Source organism: Myotis lucifugus, unplaced genomic scaffold, assembly GCF_000147115.1.
Source record: "Myotis lucifugus unplaced genomic scaffold, Myoluc2.0 scaffold_397, whole genome shotgun sequence".
NCBI classification, from domain to species: Eukaryota; Metazoa; Chordata; class Mammalia; order Chiroptera; family Vespertilionidae; genus Myotis; species Myotis lucifugus.
This window is the reverse complement of record NW_005871445.1, coordinates 76977-85274: the sequence shown is the minus strand read 5'-3', so window position 1 is coordinate 85274 and position 8298 is coordinate 76977.

Below are 8298 nucleotides of genomic sequence, written 5' to 3'. Positions count from 1 at the left end.
TGACTGCACACGCCCCCGCACTCGAGTGCCCGGCGGCCGGCGCAGGTGAGTCGGAGGAGGCGGCCGGGAGCTCTGGGGGGCCTCTCCGGAAGGCGCGCTGGGGACACTCTGGGCTGGAAACGTCCGGCCACGACCCCTCCGGGCCGTCACTGAGCCCGGCCCCAGGCAGGGAGGGTGCCGCCTCCTCTCGGTCCTGGGTCCCGCACCGCGGGCCCCGGCGGAGCTGAGGCGCCCTTCCGGCCGGCCGGCGGCGCCGCCTCGCCCGCCGCCTCTACACAGCACCCGCGAGCAGCAGCGCCGGCGCCCGCGCTCCCGACGCCGCGACCCAAAGCCAATGCTGCGCGGCGCCGCTGCGAGAATGTTGAGGCCCAGCACCGCCGCCCGCGGAGCCGCGGCCGCGCGGGAGGGGCGGGGCGCCGGCGGCCTAGCTCGTCCGCGATTGGGTGGTCCGGCGGAGCGGGCGCGGAGCGTGATTGGTGGTTGGCGTCGTGGGGCGGGACTTGGAGAGGCAGGGACGGAACGGGGCTCTTGGATTGGTGCGCCGCGAGGCTGGGCTCGCCTCCTCGGTCGGGGCGGAGCGGAGTGAAAGAGAGAGGGGCCGGGGGGAGGCAGTGGGAGGTCGCAGGGCGGGAAGCCGGGGCTGGCGGAGCAAGGAGGAGGGCAAGAGCGAAGAAAAAAAGAAACAATGAAGAGAAGAAACAATGTGAACACCACGGCTAGAATGGCCCTCTGGTGTCCCCCGCGACCTGAGCTCGCTGACCATTTAATTAGACCCAGAAGGTAGCAAGTCCCATCCTCCCCCCCACCCCCCCAAGAAAACACACCAGAGAGGTGGGGGGACTAGACTAAGCAGGTCTTACAGCGTCTTTATCTCTAGTTCTCAGCTCTGGGGAGACAAGTGTCTGCAAATGCTTGGCGGAGGGGTTGATTTGGAGCTGTTCGCCACCAACCTGTGATAGACCCAGCTTCTTCCATCCCAAACTGCTCCCTAAAGCCTTTTGTCATTGACTAGATAAGAAACTAACTAGATTAACTGCCCTAGGTGCAGAGACCGCTTCCGGAGCCTTGAACCTCCCAGGCCTTGGACATATGTAGTTCATTCATTCGGTCCTCAAATGCAGTGAGTCTGGTGGGCCTTCGCTCTCCAACCTCCCCAAGCGCAAGAACAGGTGAAGCAGACAGCGACAAATCTGGTGGATGAGGATTGTAGTAGGGGGCTTACAGGGAACTGGGGGTGCTCAGTGGAGGCAGGGTGGTGGGGATGGGGACTCAGAAGGCTTCCGACACAAAATAATCCAAGCCACCCACAGGATGCATGCGCTGGCTTAGACAGGGTCCAGGCGGAGGGAGCCTCCAGAGGCCCAGCGGCCAGAGAGAACAGTGCCCCCAGAAAGCTGTGAGTACCTCCATCTGGCAGCATTTTGGCAATAGGGGGCTGGGGAGCAATTAGGCAAGTGATGGGGATGGCTCAGTGGTTGAGTGTGGACCTAGGAACCAGGAAGTCCCGGTTGGATTCCAGGTCAGGTTACAGGACCCGGTTGTGGGCTGGATCCCCAGTAGGGGGCGTGCAGGAGGAAGCGGATCCATGATTCTCTCTCATCGATGTTTCTCTCTCTCTCTCTTTCTCTCCCTTCATCTCTGAAATCAATAAAAATATATTTTAAAAGAGATGGGACTGGGAAGTCTGTAGTGGCTGGATCTTGAGTCTTGTAGACCACAGTAAGGAAAGGAGTCATTCACACATTTTGAGCAGGAGAGTGACCCAGACAGATTTTTTTGTTGTAAAGAGCTTACTCTGACTGCAGGTAGAATGGAGGGGAGAAGGTGGGAAACAGGTGAAGGGCCTGTTGTGATCCAGGCAAGAGATGATGATGGTGGAACCTCAGCGCTGGGGGGAAACGAGAGGGTGGGTGTGAGGGGAATTTGAGAGACAGATGGATTAGATTTGGAGATGAGTTAGGTCCAGACATGTAACTTGAGAACTCAGATTTCTGGTTTCTTCCTGCTTCCCAACCAGAAAAATGGGTGTCAACCTGTACAGGGTGGGGCAAAGTAGGTTTACAGTTGTTTGTATGGACAATAGTACAATAATTAATAAATAACAATATAAGAATAAGCTGATTTGCATACTCCCAACTGTAAACCTACTTTTGCCCCACCCTGTATTTCTCTCCAGTTTATCCCATAATTTAGAGAACACCAGATAGAAGAATAATGATATTAGCAGCTCCCATTTATGTACCCCCATTTACAGCCAAGGAAGTTGAGGTCTGGAGACTTTACATGGGGTGTGTTCTAATTAATCCTGGCCGGGCCTGCTCCACGGGGCAAGAGCCTATGGCTACCTGACCCCAGGAGGGGATTTCAGAAGAGGGAGCCAGCCAGCGATGTCCCAAGACCTGGCTGGCTCCTCAGCTGTGACCATGAGTAACCCCGGGCCACTCTAACAGGAAGCAGGGTGGGGGCCCGGCTGCCAGACTTAGCACTGGTGGGTATTCATCTCTTTGCAACCCCTGGGCTGGGAACCCAGGAAGTTTCCCTTCCTTCATTTCCCAGATGATGCCTGGGGTAGGGAGAGAGTGTGATATCAGAATAGGATGCTTCATCTGGGGTGAAACAAGCTTGGACTAGAGTCCTAGCTCCACTGCACTGAATACCAACCTTTCCAGAAAACATGAAGGGCTTCAAGAGACTGTAAGCAGCTTAGGCTGGAGGGACGTAAGGATCTGAAGGAGTGGTCATCAGGGACTCCAGGCTAGCACCTCCATACTTCTCCAACCACCCCCCTCCTACCCCAATTCCCAAGAATAGCCTGTCCTCCCTCCCTGAGACCCTGATCAGACATACAAGGAGACCAGTGCCTCACAAGATAATCAGACAACTGGTCTAGAGAAGGAGCCCCAGGGAAGTGTTAGAGAGGGTGACTGGGTTGAGGGTCCTGATGGACATGGGGTGGTCAAGGAAGGTCTCTATGAGATGTTATCTCCACCCAGACTTAACTAATAAAGGGGACCCAACACAGGAAGCTCCGGGGGCTGAGGCAGAAGCTGGCATGTTTTGGGGGATTCAGTGTGACTGAACGGGAGTAGAGGGAGGAAAGAGGCATGAGGTCTGGCAGGAGCCTAATCACATGGGCCCTGTGGGCCTAGGAGTTTAGAATTTATTCTGAGCCCAAGGGGACACCATCGGAGGATGTAAGCAAGCTAGTGACAAGATCCAAAATACCTTTTTAGAAGTTCCCTCTGGATGCTCTATGGAGAATGGGTTGTCAGGGACATGAACAGAAGCAGGCGGCCAGGTAAGGAGGGTATCACAAGCATCCCAACGGGAGACTCGTGGCTCAGACCAGAGTGGAGCCAGGGCGATGGGAAGAGAAAGGGCACACGTTTCAGAGGAGGAGCTCAGCACATGCTGTGCAATGATAACAGTTACTCAGTTAGACTTTTGAATATTCCCAGGGTTGTTTTTGTGTGTTTTTTAATCCTTACCTGAGGACATGCTTATTGATTTGAGAGAAGGGGAAGGGAGAGAGAGAGATTGATGTGAGAGAGTAATATCTATCAATTGCCTTCTGCTCTAACCGGGGATTGAACCTGCAACTCAGGGACATGTGCTTAACTGGGAATCAAAACCCCTTGACCTTTCAGTGTTCGGGCTGATGATCTATCCACTGAGCCACACCTGCCAGGACTAGAGGGCAATTTTTACTCTATTTTAATAAAAATCCTTGGGTATTGTTTGATTTTTATAGTATGACGAATTGTATTTATAATGTAATAACATGTTAGATAGATGGATATAATATGATAAACAAAAGCCGATGCTTCTCCATCACCCTCTGGATAAAATCCAAGTATCTTAGTCTCGCATTCTGGCCCCTCGGTAAGCAGCAGCTCAGCCCCTCCCTGCTTGCTTCCCTTGGGCTCCTGCAGCCCTGCCCAAAGGTCCTGTCCTTGTTCCCCTGCCTGCCCGGTGACACCGACTAAGTGTCAACCTTCAGCTCAAGCACCCTCTTCCACCCCGTTCCCTCCACATCAGGCACAATGTTTAATCCCTCCTCTGTGCCCCCAAGCTGCCAACGATCTGTGTGCAGGGAAAATGAGGGTGCCTGGCCTTCTGTTTTTTGTCACAATATCTGGTGCATGTTTGGCACTCCTTGGAAGAGAGAGAGGGAGGGCAGGAGGAGAGAAGGAGAAAAAAGGAAAGAAAGGAAGGGAATGGGAAAGAAACAGAGAAAGGGGAAACTGAGGTAGGGGTGGAGAATGTCACACCCAAATCGTCCTGAAGACAGCTACCCTGCTGGCCCGCTTTCTCAGTCACCTGACACCCAGCACAGAGCGCCACGCCACGCTGCCTTCCCGGCCCTGCTTGCCAAGGGCGGTCAGTGCTGATTCACCGGTGACGGGGCTCCAGTTATTTGCAGAACTGGAATGGCAGCCGGGCCACCCCAGCGGCTGACCAAGGAGCTATTGATTTGTGCTGGGCTCCTCAGTCATATCTGAGCCAGTCACACAAGGAGATAAAGGCTCCAAAGAAGTCGCCCATGGTGATCTGTCCTGCTTCAGCCTCCCACAGCCAAGCCCACAAGTCTCCCCATTGATCAGCCAACTCTGCCCTTTCCAACCCAAGCCTGACCATCACAGAGGGTAGTCACGGTTCAGAACACGGGATCCGGAGTCAGGCGGCCCGGGGTTTCCACCCAGGGGTTACTGAGTCAAAGGGTATTTGCATATTTACTGTTGAATGACGCTGCCAAACTGCCTTCCAAAGAGGTCAGACCCAGTTATACTCCCACCAACTGTATAAAGACAGTGCCTGCTCCCCCACTTTCTCCATCTTTTCCAATCTGTTTGATGAAAAAGAAAAAAAGCAAAAAAGCTATGCTGCTGTGCTTGCATGTCTTACACTGGCATTACAGCACCTTGCCATAGTTTTGGCAGTTTGAATTTATTCTGTAAATTGCCTGGCCCTATCCTTTGTCCATATTTTATTTTTTTTAATTGTTTTAAATTCTCACCCAAGGACATGCTTTCATTGATTTTAAGGAGAGAGAGAAAAGGAAAGAGAGACAAAATTAAAAAAGAGAGAGAGAGAGAGAGAGAGAGAGAGAGAGAGAGAGAAACAATGATCAGTCCCGCAACCTGGGTAGGTGCTCTAACGGGGAATTGAACCCACGACCTTTCAGTACATGGGACTGTGCTCCAACCAACTGAGCCACACTGGCCGGGCCTTTGCCCATATTTTACACTGAAGTACTCATTTTTTTTGTTATATGTTTGTAGTAGCTTAGTACATACGTATTGTGAATATCGCCCTCTGTCACCGATATTAAAGCATTTCTTCCACTTAGTTGTCTCTGGACTTTGCTTATGGTGTCTTTTTGCCTCACAGAAGCCCCTTATCAAGCCCCAGCTCAGAGGAGTCCGCCTACTTCCGTGAAGTGAGCACTAGATTGGGAGTCAGGAGCCTGGGTTTTGAGCTCCACCCTGTCACTGACTCACCGTGTCACTTTGATCCAGTTCCTGACCTCTCTTTCTTCGCCTGTTGAAGAAGAGCGTTGAATTAAATGGTCTCTGAGGTCCTGTCCACCTCCGTGGTCTAGAGCAGCACTATTCATGGAACTTTCCACGTGATGGACACGTCCCATAGCTGCACTGCCCAGTGGTAACTGCTAGCCACGTGGGTAGTGAGCACTCAAAATGTGGCTAGCGCCCTGGCCAGGTTTTCTCAGTGGTTAGAGCGTCGGCCCGCAGACCAAAGGGCCCCAGGTTTGATATCTGGTCAAGGACACTACCTGGGTTGCAGGGGCATGTGCGAGGAGTGCATTGTGGGAGGCAACAACCGATGTGTGTGTGTCTCTCTCTCTCTCTCTCTCTCTCCCCCCCCCTCCCCCCACTCTCTAAAGATCAATGAAAAAAATATCCTCTGGTGAGGATTAACAAAACAAAATGTGGGTGAGGAACTGAGTTTTAAATTCCATTTAAATGGAGAGTCCCTCTGTAACTTGGGCCAGATCACTCAACCTCTCTGACCTCAGTTCCCCATCTGTCCAGCAGGGCCCACAGCAGTCCCTGCCCCCTGGGGCTATTGAGCACATTTGATTAGTGAGTGTGTGAAGGCCGAGGCCCAATGCCCAACCCGATGCTGTGCAAAATCAGACGATTTCAGGTGCGTTTACGGCATTTCCGTCGTGTCCAGAGACCCTCGGGCGGCTTTCCCAGAGCAGCCTGTCTCCCGCCATGGCTTTCCGGCCAGCTTTACCCTCTTAAAGCAGGGCTTCGGCTCCCACATGCTTTCAGCTCAGGACTCCAAACTGCTGACAGAACAAAGTCCAAACTTCAGTGTTCTGGCTCTGAGACCTGGCCCTACCCTGGCAGGACTGTCATTACTATGGCCCACAGCTCAGCCCTGTGTCTGCTTCCTACCACAGCCTTCCAAGGTCTGCCAAGCACTTCATTCGTTCGCATCATTCATTCCTTTTTTTAAAAAAAATATATTTTATTGATTTTTCACAGAGAGGAAGGGAAAGGGATAGAGAGTTAGAAACATCGATCAGCTGCCTCCTGCATGCCCCCTACTGGGGATGTGCCCGCAACCAAGGTACATGCCCTTGACCGGAATCGAACCTGGGACCCTTCAGTCCGCAGGCCGACGCTCTATCCACTGAGCCAAACCGGCTAGGGCCATTCATTCCTTTTTGACCGACAGATGTTTTTCACACCATCTGCCTTGGGCCTGGGGCTGTGGTTCAGGGATGAGCGGGAACACAGAGGGGCCTGACCGGGTGTGTGTGGTCAGGGCAGCCTAGCCCGAGGAACAGGCATGTGGGCCCAAGCCTGATGAGTGGGTAGAAGTCAGCCAGGACAGAGGGGAGTCGGAGGGGAAGTCTGAGCTGAGAGAAGGCAGAGCCCAGGATCTGCAGGAGGCGAGGGCAAGGCTAATGGCAGGCAGGCCCCTCCCACAGGAGGGCCTTGCAGGCCATGTTAAGGATGTTGTGCTTTATCCTAAAGGTAATGGGGAGCCATGGAAGGTACAGAGAGAGGATGGTGTAATTATTCCAGGCCAGCTCCCTACCTGACCTTTGCCTCCTGGTAAGACTCAGGAATTTACCCCCTTCCACTTTCCCTTCTCCGCCTGCCCCTGGGTCTCCAGATAACTTCATGAGCACGGAGGTTCGCAGGGCCTTGCTTCTGCCTGAAATGACCTGGGTTCAACTCCCAGCCCTGCCGCTCCCTGGCCCTCTTGCTTCAAGCAAGTTCTTCTTTCACCTTCAGTGTCCTCACCCATAAAATGGAGGTAATGACAGCCTTGCCCAGTTACACACATTGTGAGAGCAGAGAATATGGCACAGGGCCACTGAGGAAGCGGAGTCCAGTGGAATTCCTTCTGTGCAAAGTCAGGCCACAACCGTGGAGGGGGCTTCCTGAAGGACGCCTTCCTGAGGGGGCGGCCCATTTCCCAGAAGTGCCCCTGTGGCCACTAGCCCCGGCCTGGGCTGGAGGGAAGGGCTGGCTCAGGCCTTTCTCAGGCAGCCTGACCATGTGCTAGGAGACCTTCCGAGCTAGACTCGGCCTTCTGGACCTTCTCGGACCCCACCCTGCCCCCCACCCAATACACACATACACACCCAGTGGGCCAGGAGTCAGCAGGTGGACACGGAGCTTACGTAAGCGGGCAGGAGTCCGACACCTTTCACCCAGTGGTCAGGGCCGTGTTTCCTGACACGTTCCCAGCTCACCTCCTGTCCTCCCAGGTACTGGCACACACACAGCCCTTTAGCCCTTGCTGAGCTCTGCTGATTTTCTGAGTTCTTAGTCACAGTCCCTCCTGTTACTGTCAGCAACAGCTATTATTTTCAAACATGAAAATCATCAGTGGTGAGGCATCGGGGACAATGTGGGGGCCAGGGGGGGCAGCTGGGACAGGGCAATCACCCCGGCATGTGAGTCTTAGCCTCCCCCACCTACCTGTTAGCTCTGTGACCTGTAGCCAGCTGCTTGGAGTCTCTGAGCCTCAGTTTTACAGCTGTAAAATGGGTTTAGTGGCCAAACTTTTTTTTTTTTTAATCCTCACCTGAGGACATTTTTCCATTGAGTTTCAGAGAGAGTGGAAGAGAGAGGGAAAGACAGAGAAACACATTGATTGGTTGCCTCCTACACGTGCCCCAAAAGGGCCCAGGCTGGGGTGGAGCCTGCAACCAAGGTACATGCCCTTGACCGGAATCGAACCTGGGACCCTTCAGTCCACAGGCTGACGCTCTATCCACTGAGCCAAACCGGCTAGGACCAAACTATTTTT